We start from the raw sequence: 17,709 nt of genomic DNA, 5'->3' as shown, positions 1-17,709 counted from the left end.
GAAAATGAGTCCTGAGGTCAGAAGAAGCATCTCTGCTTCTCTTATCCCTTCTTTACCCTTCATATATTTGAATTTGGGGCATGAGAAGAGGAAGAGAACCACACAACAGGCCAAGAGAAGCTTGAACCCACCAAGAAGAGCCCAAATTGTGCTACAGAAATCACAAGCCTCGCTACCTACCTATATCTCAAGCCCAGAGTCATCAGGCAAAGATATTTCCTGCTCTGTCACAAGATTTTGCAGCTTTGACTTTTCCTATTAATCCTTGTATCGACTGGTGTAACAAACACAATGGCAGTGGTCTTGAACTGCAGTCAGCCAGTGGCCACACGTCTTGGTGATTAAATTGGAAATGTTCTGACCTCTGTCCCTTCCGTGCCTCAGCTCTATAGCTGTTGAATGGAATATTTCCTCTCTCCTGGCCCTCTCTGAAGATAAACATTAAAGTTCATTAAATCCTCAAATTTTTGTCACAGCTGAGATAATATAAATAGATCCGCAGACATCATGCTCCTTCTCCTGTGTAACCAAGGGCAATTATGTAATGCTTTTAATTAACTATTGATGCAATTCCAACAAACAAAAGAAGTCCAAACTCTTGACCAGGGACAGTAATTTTCCTGATTTCATGTGGTTCGCTTAATTAAATTAGTAGTATCATTTGCATGTGTCAGATACTGTGACTTCCAAGCTTCTGCCAAGAGGAAAAGTAGCAGCAGGTTGGACACCTCTCAGTAGGGGCAACAGAGTTATTTTGATTTTACCTTGACCCAATGCAAAAAGTTCTGCCCAGTGGGACCCTACTGATACAGCCAAAGCTTAGAGGTCACAAAACACGAGTCTTTTGCAACTTTATCAAAGGCACTTTGCACTTTCTGAGAAAAGGTGCCTGAGCTTTGCATGTATTTAGAATTAACATTGTCTGAAAAGCTTCTTCCAGTGTCGGGCATATATTTATAAGAAGATATTTCATTATTTGGAAATTTTCTTTAAAAATCTGCCTCAGAATTACATGGATTTGGATGGATGGAAAGCGACACTGCCATCCGTAGCATCCAGCACAACAGCAGGGATTTCTGCAAATCCTGATTCTGTGTTAAGTATGACTTAATGCTAATTGTACACTCGATCTGAGATACTTGAGAATACAAAACACTATGAAGCACAGGGCCATAATTAGATTTCAAAGCCTCGGATCAGTAGGTCCCCGAATTTGCTTTGGATTCTCCCATCCTCTGTGAAATCGATTCTCCTACCCAGTTATTTTTACAGCTCTTCTAGCAAATGCATCTAAACACACCACAGCCTATAATGCACTTACCCACACAGCACCCCTGAGGGCAGCAGAATGCAGTTATCCCTGTTTCACTGATAAGAAACTGCAGGGTGAAATAAATGAAGTTGTCCATCCAGGGGATCAAGGGCTCCTTTGTGCTCCTTGCTGGGAGGAACTTATCCCACAGCAAGTTTTCCAGTTGGAATTAACGGCAGGATTGACTGTATGCAGCAGGTAACTCCCTGCTTCAAGAAATCACCTCTCCCTCAAAAGAAAAAAACAAAAAAACCCCAAACCTTACTGAGTTTTGCTCAACTAATAGTTCAGATCTGCTTCAAGCTACACAGGTCTAAGCAGCTCTCTGCTACACTTGCTTCATTGAAAGATCACATCTATCTACTCATCTTTAAAACTGTGACAATCCTGACAACATGGAATCGTTTATGCTATTCAATGTCATGATTAACCATGCATTTCATGGCTGCATCTCCCCTACTTACTTCCCTACAGTGCTGGGGAAGATGCACCTTTCCCTAAGTTTTTAAAACTCCTGGTGGAAGGCTAGAACCTACCATACATGTTAGCCATCAGGATTTGATGCAGTAAGAGGACCACCTGCTATATTAGGGTTCTTTTATCTAGGCATTTGGCACAGGTCTTCAGTAGAATTTGTGTTTCTAGGAAATTTGGTGATGAGCCACTCAGTTTTAATATTTCTTTTACTTACTATCAACCTTTTCTTCTGAATTCTGTGTCTCAGCACTAAAAGGAAAGCTCCTGCACCAGCAGGGAACAATCCTGCTCTTGGAAAGCATCTACCTCTAATTTTTTCACTTTAGGTGAACTACTCAAAATCAATTAATTTTAGTGTCCACTGCTCCCTTTTGGAAGGCTGCTCTGGAACAAATCAATTGAAAATTTCTTCCAATATTCTGCCTAAATGCACTTGCCTGTTTCACTTTTTCCAAGGGCCAACATTGTTCTTTAGCACTTTTTTTTCCATAATAGAAAAAGTATTTATAGCAAATTATAGTATATAATAAAATATTACTAAAATGATGAATTAATAAAAGTATATTAGAAAGATAAACAGCACATCCGCAATACATGGGTAAGACTTTGCCAGTCCTGGGTTAGTTTTAGAAACAGAGACAGACTAACATTGCTCAGTGCATTCAGGGATGTTTTTTGGATATAGATGTCTCTAAAGTACTTCATTTCTCTTATGGAGAGAGAAATATCAGCAGTTTAGCCACTGAGAATCTTGACAATCAAGAGTTTTTTTTTTTTTTTTTAATCTTTTCCCTTTGCACTTTATAATGGACATAATTGCTATTAGTTTGCAATACGTAAAACAGGCAGCTTTGCAAACTAATATACACATTGAATTTGAGACCTAAAATTCGGCTGTGGAACATATAAAATAACAGAAATTGTCCCGTTAAGTACAGAAGGCTATTGTTAAAGTAAGTTGCAGATTTTAGGGTGAACATAAGCAGCCTTCATGTCCACAAAAAGCTCACAAAACACTCACTATCAAATACAGCCTTAGTGCTAATGCAACAGTTTCACCCACGTGAATATACTGGAAAAATAGAAAGAAAATAAGTAAATTCCAAAGGGAAAAGAGGCTAGAAAGGTGTTTACTATTAATCCACGGGAGCTCCAGGGCTGGATGAGTACTGGTGCATGCCACTGCAAGCAAAAACATTAATGAAACACACCAGTGGAAAACAAATCTTTTTTTTTTTTTTTTTAAGATAATGTATGTTCTGCAGCTCATTAATCTGTCACAGAAACGTGCACGGACACTGGGAAATTTTCCCCGAGTGTGTGTTGAAATCTGTCAGCCTATATTCAGATCAGACTGCAATGTGTAACACCCTCTAATTTGGAGCATTGAAAATGGGTCTTGAGGAATATACATTTTACAGTTAAAAAAATTGTCATTCTAATTAAAAAGTTTGGCAGATAAGAGTTATTTTTTCTTTCCTTTTGCATTTTTTTTAAAAAGGTGTTCCACTTCAGTTGAAGGATTAAATTGAAAAGATTCTGAAGCAACACAAAATTGAATCTATTAATGTCTAAGAAATTTCATTTAGAAGACTTGATTCATTACTAATATATGCAATAAGCCAAGATGATGACTTGCACAAAGCAAACGCAGCTGTTACAATTTCCTTGACTGAGTTTAGATTCTCAAGCAAGTACCTGTTGTGGATATAAAGAAAAGAGAGCCACAAAGCATGATTTTGTCTCTCACTATAGACAGCACAGAGCCATGATCTACCATTTGAAACCCAGAAAGTCATACTGACCTACTAGGAGTTAAGAACATTACTGGAATGACTAGCCAGGAAATTCCTATAGTTTATACAATATTACCAGTCCCATGAGCTCAGCTTTAATCAACAGTATTCCAAAAAAATCTAAAGGATGATATAAATAGGTATTGCATAAATTATATATAATATATAATCAATATAATACCTTAATGTGTCTTTCAGTTTTCAAACTATTCATTTAGTTCACCCCACGTGGAATGAGGACCAGGGATAACTGAACGTCTTCCATCGCTCCAACATCCCTTTCCTAAAAGGGATTACTTTGCATCTTCCATGAAGTACTTTTTTTGCCCTAGATCTCCCACAGGAGGCTGTTTTAAGCCAGAAGATTTTGTTTTGAATGAGTAATTTTCTAATTTTTGCTCCTAAAAATTACCTGATTATGGGAATTTGGCCTGCAAACAAGGAATGAAGTATTGCGAGCTTATTACAAAACCACAACGAGCTGATGCTGTTGCAAAGGCCACATGATTTCTCCATAGCTGAGTGAAGCAGCATTCACAAACTCACACAATATGTAAAGTTTAAGCCAAGTGACTATGACCTAATTACTACAACCAACTATTGCAATACTAAGTTAGCAAATTGAAATATATGTACATAGGCATATTGGAAAAAAACACACATATGCATTTAATTATCAGAACGAACACTTCAGAAGATATAGGTAGGAATTTTCAGGTTTCTGCAATTAAAATGAAATTCACAAATCTATAAAATCCCACCTCACTCCAGAAATACAGGAGGGATGTTGAGACAGGCAGATAATAATGTTCTCTGAGTAGGAGCAAAAGATGCAGTGACAAGAGTCTAGGGAGTCCAAGCATCTGCTTCTCTTAACTTCAAATATAGTTATTCACACTCACCATCTATCCACCTTGAAGACAGGCAAACAAAAATTTATCTTTAAGAATAAAGCTTTTTCTGATGGGTTCTCTCAAGATGGTCACTGAACAATAGCAGGAGTCCCTTAGATAAAAGGGAATGTAGCAGAAAGATAAGCATATCAAGTCATGTTAGAATCACCTAAGACTAAGAAATAGTTGTATTTAGTAGGGCTGACTTTTTTTGTTTTAGCTTTTAAATATAGCTTTGTTTTAGCACAAAGCTATGAGCCTCTGAATAATTTCTGCTGCTGATCCAAGCCAGAAAAAAAAAAAAAAATCAGTATAGATATAATAGTAAAATCTCCATCTCAATCTGTTTCAGTGCATAATCATAATGGGGGTTGTGACACTGTTTGTATCGGAAAGATAAAATTTGGCTTTTGCATCCCAGGCATTTCACAGCTTGCTCAGTACGGTGGCCTCAGACACTGCGAGAGATGCAGCAGCGGATCACAATATTACTGGGGTATCTTTAAAAAAAGACATCAGAGAGGGGTCTGCTTGTGAAAAACACCACTAACTATTAGTTTAGGTGTGAGGACTTGATTTTAGCTGTCTTTTTTCCCCCCTAAATGGATCATGGATCATCTATGAGGAATTTTCTTGTGCTTGCTGCACAAGCCTGTTGGCACCAAGCCAGCAGCGAGCACCCTCATCGCTCAACCCAAATGCAATTAGATTTTGGGCACACTAAAATTATGCTTTTTCAGGTCAGTGAACAAACGTGGCAAAACATATTGAAAGGCTGTACATGCAAATCTTCAAAAAAATCCTCTTTTTCTACCCTGGAAAGTTGGCACCTCCATCTGCTGCAGATGTCCACACAAGGGTTTTTAGTGGTCACCAACAGCTGCAACTGCTGCTCCAAGGGCCCCATGCTCCCACCCAGATAAAGAGGCTGAATCCAAGAGGATTCTTCACTTCTTACAAGCGATGCTCTTGTTGCTCATTCCCATCACATGGAGCAACAGCTCCAAGCACGCACAGTCCTCCCAGCACGACAAACCCACTTGTTTGCTTAATAAGAGCCATTTTTTATGATTAATTAGGCACTTGCTCAAAGCTTCTGTGTTTCATATCACTACAAGAGCATGGAAATATTTGTGTGTGAGTGCATACATGCATGCAAGTGGAGAGGTTCTTCCCCTCGACTTTTTTATAAATCCCTATTGCCACAAAGTCGAGGATTTTCAAGCTTAATTCTGACCTCTGGTGCTTCTCTTCTTACACAAACTCCTACCACTATTAAATTGTGTCAGACGCTGCTTTTTTCCCTAAATGCTTACACATTATAAATTTAGAAGTGCGTTTGTTATATATAATATATAACATAAGGCTTGATGCTAATTTCTATCTCAGCTTCTCTAAGAGTCAAGGGTGGGGGGAATAAGAGAGGAAAAATATTAATGATCATGTCTAAAAACAAAGTTTGAGACAAAATATAATGCCAAAAATTAACACATGCAAACAAGGCACAGTGACCATGGAATATGACCTTACTCTACAAGTACAAGGGCTACTTTGTTCATGTCCTGGTTCATGAAATTCCCTTCCTTCACATCTCCCTTATAGCTGGTTTGTCTAGTACTCCAATGTAGTTCAGTCACTCACAACCACAGAACGTATTTCAAAAAAAGCAAAAAAGTTTCGTTTTTAATATCTCACAGAGCTCAATAACTCATTTTGGTGAAGGGACAATGCTCCAAAACACATCTTAAGCAAAAAACCATTTGACAGCATGAAAAAAAAATTTCAAGGCAGAAATTTCACTGAGAAAGACGAATCTTATTCCCCATAATTACAGCAGAGAAAGAGGGGAGGGAAAAAATCTTGTAGATTTTAGGGTCACTTAACCAAAAAGGTCCAGATCAAAATCAGACAACAACACTTAAGAAATGAAACTTTCTAAATACCCAGATGACAGTTTCTCAAATCCCATATGAAGTGCATAAGAGGTGCATAGAGTGTACAAAGTCCTGCCACCAAAAGTGACAGCATCTAACAAAATACACCCAAGTAATAAGACAAAAACTTAATCTAAGTGGTATTTACTTCATCCATTTCAGCATAGTCCTTAGATCCATTAGTCCTTCTATATCTGTGACCGACGTTAATTCTGTTAAACTCAAATGTAAAAAAGCTTTTACTGACTTTTTATTTCTTTTCTAATTTATCATTAAAGATCTAATTAAATATCTAATACCTTTCAAGTTCAGGTTTCAGCAAGTAGAAAGGAATAAAAACAGTTTTAAACTGTGATTCTGGATTAATTGAATTCCAATTTTCATGCAAATTTAGTTTGACACTGACCATGAATAAAAAAGGTAATTATCTAATAAATACAAAATAAATTATTCTCTATTTTAACATAATGGGAAAGTGTAGGCATTAAGCATTGGAATAAATATATACTCCAGCAATACAAAATGCTAAAAGAACGTGTTTACTTACAGCATAGCCTCCTGATTAGGAAGGAGCAATGCCAAAACGACTGCAAACACTACATTTAGCAGCAAATAATAATCAAATGAATACAATGGCTACAGCAGTTTGAGAACAGTTATTTTTAAAACAAAATGCTCAAAGAGCACAGAGAAAAGAAAAATAATTAAAAGAATTGAAGTAATTGCATTCAATTTACAAGTTGGGTTTGTGGTTGACAACACTGCAAAAATATCCATCCCAAGATGGGAGGCACCAAACAGTAGCTAAGCATTAAACAAAGGTGGTTCAACTATGACTAAGCTTTAAAAATAGAAGCAGTGTTAGTATTGCTAAATATCTATTCCTAAAGATTAAGGACTAGACATGAAAGTAAGAGCCATGGGATTGTAAAATTAGTTCTGCTTTTTAGAGGTTAAAAGAGAAACACAAGATGTGCAAAAACACATGCAACATATAGTAATTTAGTTGCTTTAAATAAAGTAGATGGCCAAATACTGCGCATGCTACTTCTCCCATGTGTAGTGCACTTTGTCAGGTATATTGTCCTATTTTTAAGGCTGTAGGTTGACTGACACCCAGGAATGCAACATATATTCACATATTTTTATTTTGTACAGAATACATCACCAAGAAAATACGAGACTTATACATCATATATAGCATAATACTGCCTACAGACAGTGATTTCCAAAGGCTCACAATAGTCCTGACACTCCTTTCCATTATTTTTTTAAAGAAGTGGCTTCCTCATCTACTAAGCAGTCAGAGACCACCAGGAGAGTCCTTATTGCTCCTGTACATTTCCTGGAGCACATTAGCAGCTGGTTTTCAGATGCTAAATTTTACAGTCCTTCTCCAACTCTTCCTTAGATCATCTACAAAACACTTTATAGTTCAAACATGTAATCATGACACTGAGAATGAACAATAAATAACACTTTCCTCATATTGAGGAACATATATTTTAGTCTGTGTTCTCTTCCAAGATCCCACACCCTAAAATTCCCAGCTGGATATAAATGTCTGTGCTGCCAGTGCATCCCCTTGCTGTTTTCATAGAGGGAACTCATATTCTATTGACTCTTTAGGAATAACCGAAGGACCTATGACCCAACTGCAGCTGCTCCAGGTGAGTAGCATGGTCCTCCTGAGCTGCATGGCCACATCAGGACCTCCCTTTCCCCCCATGGCCATAGCCATTATTTCTGAAGAGCACCATCACCTACAACCACATATCCGTAAGAAACTGTCCAACACATCGTCCCATGATATATCACCCGAGCACACTGCAGGTTGCTGAAGACATCTCAGGCGTTTCAAGCATTTCATTTATTTACCCATTACTCCCGGCACCCACCCACCCATCGTGCAGGTAATGAAACAGTCAGATTTTGATTGATGAAAGGCCAACCACCCTCTCCAAGCTCTGCTGTTTCTGTAGCCCTCGTGGTTTTTATGGGAAGCCCAGCAAGCCTCCTGCTGCTGTTGTCAAAGAGATCTTACAGAAGAGCTCAAGGCACAGAGCAGCTTTGCTCCATTAACTCCTTACAACTCCTCCCTTTATGCTCTCATGGCAATACCAGCAAAGTTTAAAAGACGTGGAGAGCAAAAAAACCTCTCTATTCTTTTTTTTACTCTCTCTACAGTAAAGGGGACTGAGAAACCTATGTTCCTGAATCACTGATTCACCAAGTTGAAATCCCCCTGGTACCAAAGTTGAAATAATTTGCCACAGATCTATTAGTAATATTGCTAGGATGCTACTTGAAATGATGATGATTTATCTGCTAGGTTAGAACACAGCCTTCCAGTTCATTACATAGTTTACACTTTGGCAAATAACAAAAAAAAGATGTAGATGAAATGCACGCACCGAGTATACAAACCACATTAGCCTGATGAGATTTTAAAGGCTGATCAGTAAAAAACATTCCATTAGCACTAATTACAGCTCAAGAGATGAAAGGCGTAAGAGTTTATGCTTCAGAGAAAGATCAAGTCCAAGGGCACTTCACCCACGGGAATGGTCTCCTACAAAACAACCAGCACACTTAGCTACATGCCTTTAAGGAAGTTTTACGGAAATAGGGCATAAAACAATCAGATAACCTCAAAAATGTGCTTAACAGAAGGTTTAGAACCTCGAAGGCTTCTATACCTATGGAGAGAGGGAGGGAATGCATCAAGTGCATTGCAAAGAGGACAGTCAAAGAGGATAGTCCCAAAAATGTCCAAGTGCAGAGTACTCACAAGATGGGAATCAAAATCACCTGTAAGCTTCACACTTTAAAAAAATATCTTTAATAAAGATAAAACAGCCTGCATGAGGAGGACTCTCTTCTGGAAGAAAGAAGCATTTTTGAGGTAGTTTGCATGTTGAACAGGCAGTGCTCAAAGTTGATATTTTATCATCTGAAAGACCCTATTAAGCATGTCTTGCAACGATCTTGGTTTTGACACAACCTTTTTACCCCAACGCAGGGAAATAAAATATACATTTCCAGGGCTTCCCAATGTTTAAGTGATGATAAAGACGGTTAAAAATTCATCACCTCTCTCTCATACTATGATTGTCAACTGCTGTAACTGAATAAATTAAATATTCCATTTCATTCATAATTCAGCCCAGGCCTTTCTGCCTTCCTTTTCATCTCCCTTAAGCTACAATTTTGTTTTGCTGTGGGATATACCAGCTTGTTTGAAGATGGGGATGAAGCTACAAGCAACACTGAAAAACCCCACATACAGTTTTTGCTACATCACATTATTAAAACACCATTTTGGCATTACAGTCACAAAACATCAAATCAAAATTCTTCAGAAAAGGAAGAAAGGTAATAGAGCACTTCGCTTTTTTTTTTTTTCCTTCCCTTTCTTAGAGGCTTTCTATATGAATCTCAATGAAAACATTCTGCTTGTCCCAAAGAATGCAGTTTGAATTCATCAAGATTCCTTTTGAGTTTTTATTAATCAGGACACTCTCATGTCAACTTTCTCTGCTGTCTCAGAGGTGTTGTGGGGGTTTATAAGGTCATCTGCAAATTCCTCAGCAGCAGGAAATTCAAGTACCTTAACTTTAAAAGCTGGAGAAACCATGGCTCATTCTGTCCATTTTCTATGTAATAATCTACTCACAATAGATATTTCTTAGCAGACGGGCATAACACAAAGCTGCAGATCTGGAGCCTTCAAAAGGTTCTAGAGATAAAAGAACCCCAAGAACCTAGATAGAATGATCGGTACTATCTACTGAGAAACCACCTAAAAGCTTCAGAAAAAAGCTGATTTTCTGTAGCGCCAAGTCATCCTTTTCCACATTGCTCAGCTGTTATTTTCTACACATAATGATTTTTGCAATGTGCGGGCACCTGTTTTGATAACATAACTGGTCTTCCCAACAGTTTGGTTACTACTGCAATTCATCCTATGCAAAAGCTCTTGCACAGTCTGCATGATTAGTACTCTGAAGTTTAATAACTTCCCACTAAGTTCAAACTTTTCCTGGTACAAATTTATTGCAGAATACATTATTTCATACGTCAGATTGCGCTATAGAAACTGTTCATCTCCTTTGATCGTGATAGTGCATTACTTACAGGGATAAGAAATGTCATGGAGATTTGCTTGAATGACTCTGCGGATCTGGAACTAAATGAAATCACGCATTTAAGGGAATGAAAACCTTGCTTTGTTCACACTGTAGGTTTTTATCTTGAGGTTTTCCATTTTCTTTTATACATATGCTGTGTATTGCGCATTACAGAAGTCACACATTGGAAAGGCTTGGGTAGTATTAATTCCTACTGACTACAAGCTAACATTTTCTATTAGTTAAATTCTTTCCAGTCGCAAGGAGAAAAGAAATGTTTAAGTACATGGAAAACATATCCCTAATTTTCTTATTACATGTAGTTGCGCAACCAAGTACTATCTCTTCCAGTAACATTTTCTGTCACTTGATATGCAAAAAGGAAACATGTTTCTCTTAACACCTGTTTTCCTGCAGTTTTGGCCCTTGGACCTCACCCCTCTTCTTTCTTTCCATTTAGCTTTCAATTAATTTCTTAAGTGAACCTAAAAAAAGAAGCCAGAAGTAAAATATGACAGTTGTTGTGGTGCTGAATTAGGACACCCATTTCATTACTGTACAATGTTGTAGATGTACAGAGATTAAGGGAGAGTTCTGCAACTGGAGTAGGTGATGAGCACACCAGTTTCCTTGCATGTTACTGCTTTTTTTTTTTTTTAATCCTTTTACAACAACATCGACCTCAAAAGAAAAAAATCTACCATAGTTCTCAGCAAGAGACTTAGACCATCTGTTCAACAGGAAAGACACTTTCTATGTGGGATGTGGGTCACGAGACATTCCCAGATGATCAACTGTTGAAATGCAATCCTTGGCAAAGGTTGTGCAGAGGAGTAAGGGACATTGGTAACCTTCAGCCTATATATTCACCAATGTATTGTCAGGCTTGGGCCTTTAATCTAGAAAGGATAATTAGAGACACAGAAAAAGAGATTTCTGATCCATGGTAACTAAATTCCCATTAGAAGAGGTCCTAGGGTCCATTATAGGACAGCTCACCTGCATTTTTTTTCCTTTGTAAAAAGTATATGTTTTTTCTATTATTATTTTTAAGAGGAATGCAAACTCCTATAATGGCTTATGCATCAATTACCAGTAGTCACAGGCAGGCTTGCTTTAGGTTTGTCAGCAGCAGCTAAGCATTTAAACAGCTACATGAGCTACATGATCACAATTTTGAGTCTTTCCTTTTAACCAGAGACATTTGTCACAAACTTGAACTCCTCTTTGCCCTTTGAAATGATGAGTTAAATGTCTTCACTCCAGCTCGAAAAATTTGTCAAAACTGACAAGAGGTCTAATTCAAAAGCATCAGATACAATCTCTGCTCAGACTTAAACAAGATGATTTAATCCTTTTTGCTTTTGAAAGATGAGAACAGGGAAGAAAATACATGCTCAGTATCAGACATGATTGATTTTAAAATTTCTGGATTGTTCTTGCAAGTAATAAAATTCTGGCCTACCCCAAGTTCTCCAAAAATTCAATTTGCTTTATAATTAGAGAAGGGTTGATCCTACTTCCAGTGAAGTCTAGGTCAGACTGTTCTCCCCTGAACATGAGGGCATAAAATACAGGCTTCAGAGAAATATTCCTCACAGGTTGAATGAAAGAATCTAAAAACTGTTACAACTTTTATCCACTCAAATACTTGCTATGGCAGCAAACACTGTGGGAAATCTTTGTGTTTTCTTATTTTTTTCAGTTTGAAATCCAATTTTGATAGTTTCTTTGCTTTTATGGACTTTTTACGCTCGTTACAAGCATACTGTTGCTTGGTTCAGTACCATAACTAAAACTTACACTAGTAAAAGATTTCTTTGAAAGGTATTGCTAATATTGAAGAAATTAGAGCTTTTTATTTTAGCATCTAAGCACTTTCTGTGACAGACCTCTTCAGTTTGAGAAAGTTTTGTTGCCTAGACAACTGGACAAGAGATACCAAAAATACTTCGGACCATGCTATCTATTTTAAATAGGGGAGGCAAAATTCAAAGGTAATCATCACTTGTTAGGGGAATAGAGTGGGCAGAGGCAGACGAATATTTGCAATTAAATGTCTTTTCTAAATTCCTCCCAAAAAAAAAGAAAAAGAAAATACAAGTTAAATACAGGATAAGGATTATAGCTCTTTATGCAATCTAATTGTATAAATTAAGTGGACCATGAGTAAGGTGGTAGTTAACCTTTATCAGATGAGAGGAGGAGGAGGAGAAGCTCTTAACACCTGTGTGAAAGTGGGCAGACAGCCTGAAAACTGGAATGAGCAATCCAAATGTTTTAGCCTCTCATAGTGACAAAGATATGTTCAGATATTGGCTTTTCAAAGAATTTTTTGATCCCTCTTCAAGTTTTTCCCCCATTTATATCTTTGGACCATCACAGAGAGTTATGACAGTACTGCTGTTTTAAACCTGTATTTATCCAGCAAGAATCTTTATCTTTAAAGGCCAAAAATGTTGACAAAGAAATGTGATGATACCAAAGGTAATGCCAAGAATACAAGTTGAAGTGTAAAATCCCTAGTTTAACCAAAAAGAGTAACAGGTCTCATGCTAAGAAGGCCTCAGTGGCTCACAACGTGCAAAGGCCCCTATACCTAAAAACCCTTCCAGTTTCATCATGAAAGAATAGAAAAAGAAATACATTAATATAACAGAATACACGGCTATTTTGTAAACTCACATTAATTATTGATTAGCCAAGAGACGGCTCAAGCAGCACAGACAAATCATTTTTTTAGCCTTTAGATTTAATGTAAGATACAAGTAGAATAGGGATAAATATTACCTGTGGAAACCCTGAACATTTTGCATGTGTGTAAAGTACAATTATGACACATTTGAATGGAAAAGCAGTTCCTTATAATAAAAGATCTGCTGCTCTGGATGGGTCAAAGTTCCTTCACTCCGTGACAATAAATAAATACAGATTCTGTGGAAACCCTGGGAAATTAAGGATTTCTGTTCTGCTCAGGGCAAATAGAGTTTTGGGAAAGCCACGAATATTCCCACATAGCTGCATTTTGGTACATTTCAGCCTCAGAAAGCATCAAGAAGAGTTTAACAGAGATTTTCTTTCCAAATTAATGTAAATAGTTTCTGCTGCATACTACATTACAAGAATCAAAATATAGAAACACATAACCAGAAAACAGAAATGTAAAAATAAAGTAAACCTCAAACAATTGCAAGTTCAGATTGAATGTACTTTTACTATGAAAAAATATTAAAAATGAAAATAAAGCACAACTGCATATTTCAAGGTTTAAAACTTTCAGTATGAAATTTTCGATCTGCTTTAGCTATTATATTTCTCAGCATGATAGGGAAGGAGTCCCTATCAGTTGAATGATAATTCATGGGGGGATACGGTTTTGCTTAGAAGAACCATTCCTCAGCCTTTAACTCCCTTATTCACATATTGTTTTATACACAGTTTTATACATATGTATTACATGTATAACATTTATACATTTTCATATTTATGTGTATAAATGTGTAATATGTACAGATATTAATATACAGTGCATGAATTAACTTTTATATAATAACAACATATTTGGTATGATGTGTTCAAAACACTAGACTAAATACGTATTTATAAGTTATATGAAATATAACATTAAGATGTATAACTTTATATTTTTTACTTATATAGAGAGATATAACTTGCATTTACAGCTATGTATCTCTGTAGAAGTGGTAAAAATCACATGCCAAAGCTAAGGTCACAATTAATTTATCTACAACAACTGTTCTAATAATTTGCATGAAGCTTCGTATTTCTTTCGGACATGAAGGTTTATGTGACCAAAAGCCTGCCTATTTAACCAATTATATCAACTACAGCTCTTCCCAGCAAAGCTTTGCCTTGCTTGCATTCCCAAATCACACCAACTGCAACAGCTTTAGCATGCTCAACCCCATTCCTTCGGAAGCGCTAACAAATCACAAATGGCAAATCACAGCAGATTGTTCCCTCAAAAATATATACTGTAAATATCAAAACTGCAATCCCTGCAGCAGACAATAAGCATCAACAGTACCAATCTACTGCTTTCTTGTTTGAAAGCTCTTCCTTTGCTCTGCCTCCTCCTTGTGTGTTGGCTATTAAAACCGAAACAGCAAAACATGAAACATGCTCCAGGCTTCCTAATTATGCCAGACTCGAAGCTTAAGCTGGATTTGCTAGGATCCTGACTGTGAGCTTCAGAGCAGCTGCTCCAGCCAACTTGATATGCTAAGATCATGCAACCATGTTATCAAAGGTGGAGGAAACTCCTGAAGGCTGCAGCAGAGCTGGGGTTTGTACTTCATACTGCAGTGGATTCATACACAGAGAGATCCTTAATAGAGATTGTAGTGCATTAATGTCCTGATTTGTTTATAAATTCATTAACAAATGTGAGCATCTAATGTTCATACTTGACACTGCTGAAGTCTGACTGCATTTTAAAAGATACTTGCAAAAAGGTTTATTACTAATTACATTAGAAATGGGTATCTGCTACCCCGTTACCTGTTACTCAGGTGTGCAATGAGTAAACGTAGTTCACAAGCACCTACAAACATTAATGTTACACACCTTAATGAAGGAAACAGAAGAGAAACTATTCCTGAGAAAGCATCTTTCGCATTTTTCTCTACTTGTTGTCTGCACGTCTACTTCATTAGAGAAAAGATGCCAGGTAAATAGAAATTATTACTATAAGACAGGGTTAGAAAGCATGTTTCATAATTAAGTGTTCAACTTAAGTATGGGCTATAAAAGAAATAATTTTGTCATCTAAAACGACAAGTCACCACTTGAACTATCAGAGATTTCTGAAGACTCCATGAAGCATCCTAGAGCTCAGATCCAATACTTCCTAAGTAACACGCCCAGAGGGCTCTGTAAACCTGTGAATGTCACATCCTACTACCAAGACTCATGTGTCTTCAAAACCATGCAGGTAAATCCAAAAAAGGAAAAAAGAGAAAAAAATCTAACATGAAAAGCCTACTAGCCTTTAAGGAGCTGCAGCTAAAGCACTTTGAAAAGAGAAACTTCCCACATTTTGCCCTCCTCCTTGGTATTGGCCCCATACATCGAAACTTGCATTTAACTTTGGATAAAAGTGACAATAAGACTTTCCAATCACACTGAGTTAACATTTTCTGACACAGGAATACTCCTGACCAGCTCCGATGTGCAAGTTAACCTACACTTGGGTTCAGGAAAACACAAGCATCACCGGCACTTTTTGCCATGTTTTTCTCTTTACGCTCCCATCCCGGGTGCTTAAATCGAAATAAACATCTTTCCGTCCTTTGTCTTGTCAAGTAAAGACTTCAATTTCCGGAGCGGGGTGACTTATATACATTCCCAAGCCTCCCTGCTGAGAGCTCCGAGTTCAGCTGCGGCCTCTGGATGCTGCTGGGCTCTAGGGGGGGATCTGTACATGAGCCAATGCTCGAGTCATTTGTGCTGCATTAGAGTAAATCCCACAAAATTGTGGAATTCCTTATTTCAGAGTGCCCAGCACAATTCAGACACCCAGGAATGATGATTCCTACCAGCAGAGGGAAGAAAGGTGCATCCAACTATTCACCCTACGCTGTTTCTCCCTTCTCCATCATCTGCAATTGGGAAAAAAAGACAAAGCACAAAAGTGTTTGCAATTCTGTATGGAACAAGCTCCTGAAGAGAGCCCATCCTGACACAAGCGACTTGCAAGAACATACCCCAAGCTGCAAGCTTGGCTCCAAGCAGGCACCACGTTGGCTCGAGCACAGCAGCATCAAGGTGCTTACACAAGGACATCTTGCACAAAAGCAACCCAAACACCAGCACCATAAGGGATCTTTACGGCAGCATAAAAGCAGCCAGGCTAGCAAGATGGCATTGCTATATCAGGAAAAAAAACCTGCTATATTTCCACACGAACAGCCTCTCTCAGAGGAAACATACACCTGATCGCCAAAACAAGGCAGTTCCACATAGCAGCAGCACATGGGGAACGAGAGTGAAGGGAAACCCTGAACACAGCCCTTGCACACACATCACCTCGTGTTACCAAGGAAAAGTAACACTTGGATGTCAATAATGATGAGAGGAGAAATTTCTGGGTTTCTGTGAAATTTGCATCATTTTCTGAGAGTTCCAGCATGTAAAAGTGTTTCTCTTTTACTCTCTATCCAAATTACATATTCCTCCCCAAATTACACACTCAGCTCCCATTTGGGGATAAACAGATTCATCTGTATAAAGAAGTTTTCACTTCTTTAGTATATTCAAATCACACAGAAGGAATAAAAATGCTGCAATGCCAACAACATACCGTTACAATAAAGTCTATGCAATAAAACAGAATAAAACAGAACTGTAAGGACATGAATATTATTACGCTCCTGATGCCCAATTTGCCAACATTTTGTGTCAGCACAACTGATGTACAATTTATTCCTTTTCGGTTTATTTTTTAACAAATTCTGCTGAGGCAAAACTAAATCACATGTGATATGTACCCTTTGCATTCCCCATAGGGTTGTAATATGCAGTTTGTCCAATATAAAAGCAATCTTTATTTAAGAAAAAAACTAATGTTTATAGCCACCAGGTGACCTGTAAAGGAATTCGTTCTGGAACAAATCCCACATCCAGGGTTTCTTCCTGCTTATAAATTAAAGTAGTTCCTGAATATTCAGCAGTGAGTATTTCAGTGGGTTACCTACAGCTACCTCCTGCATTAGCATCCCAAAGGCAAGCATCCTGTCTGTGGAAAACACCAGGGTCTTTGTTAAATGGAGAAATGCTGCCAAAAAAAAAAAATCAATTTATCCACCCAAATTAGCCAAACTATCTTGCTACCCTTGAAGGATAATTCTTTATTGGTAACAAAAGACACAGCAATGGCACATGCAGCAGACACAATAGGTATAGGCTACAAAAGGCAACATATTCAGCACCACATTGAGCCTTAGTCTCCCTGTCGTAAAGCTACCCCAGAGAAGCACTATCCAGAAACCTTCTCTCACACCAGGGCTTCTGTTGAAATTAGCCAAAACTCACCTGCCAAGGACAAAAATGTCTAGTGCAAGTTATAGATGACGCAGCCACCACCTACCTTCAATGATCAGCTTCTTAGGATTGCTTCTTTTGCTCCTTTCCAGAAAAAGCACAGGC

The sequence above is a fragment of the Nothoprocta perdicaria genome, unplaced genomic scaffold (genome assembly GCF_003342845.1).
Source record: "Nothoprocta perdicaria isolate Ctin4 unplaced genomic scaffold, notPer1 scaffold_178, whole genome shotgun sequence".
NCBI classification, from domain to species: Eukaryota; Metazoa; Chordata; class Aves; order Tinamiformes; family Tinamidae; genus Nothoprocta; species Nothoprocta perdicaria.
Note: the sequence above shows the minus strand (reverse complement) of the source record.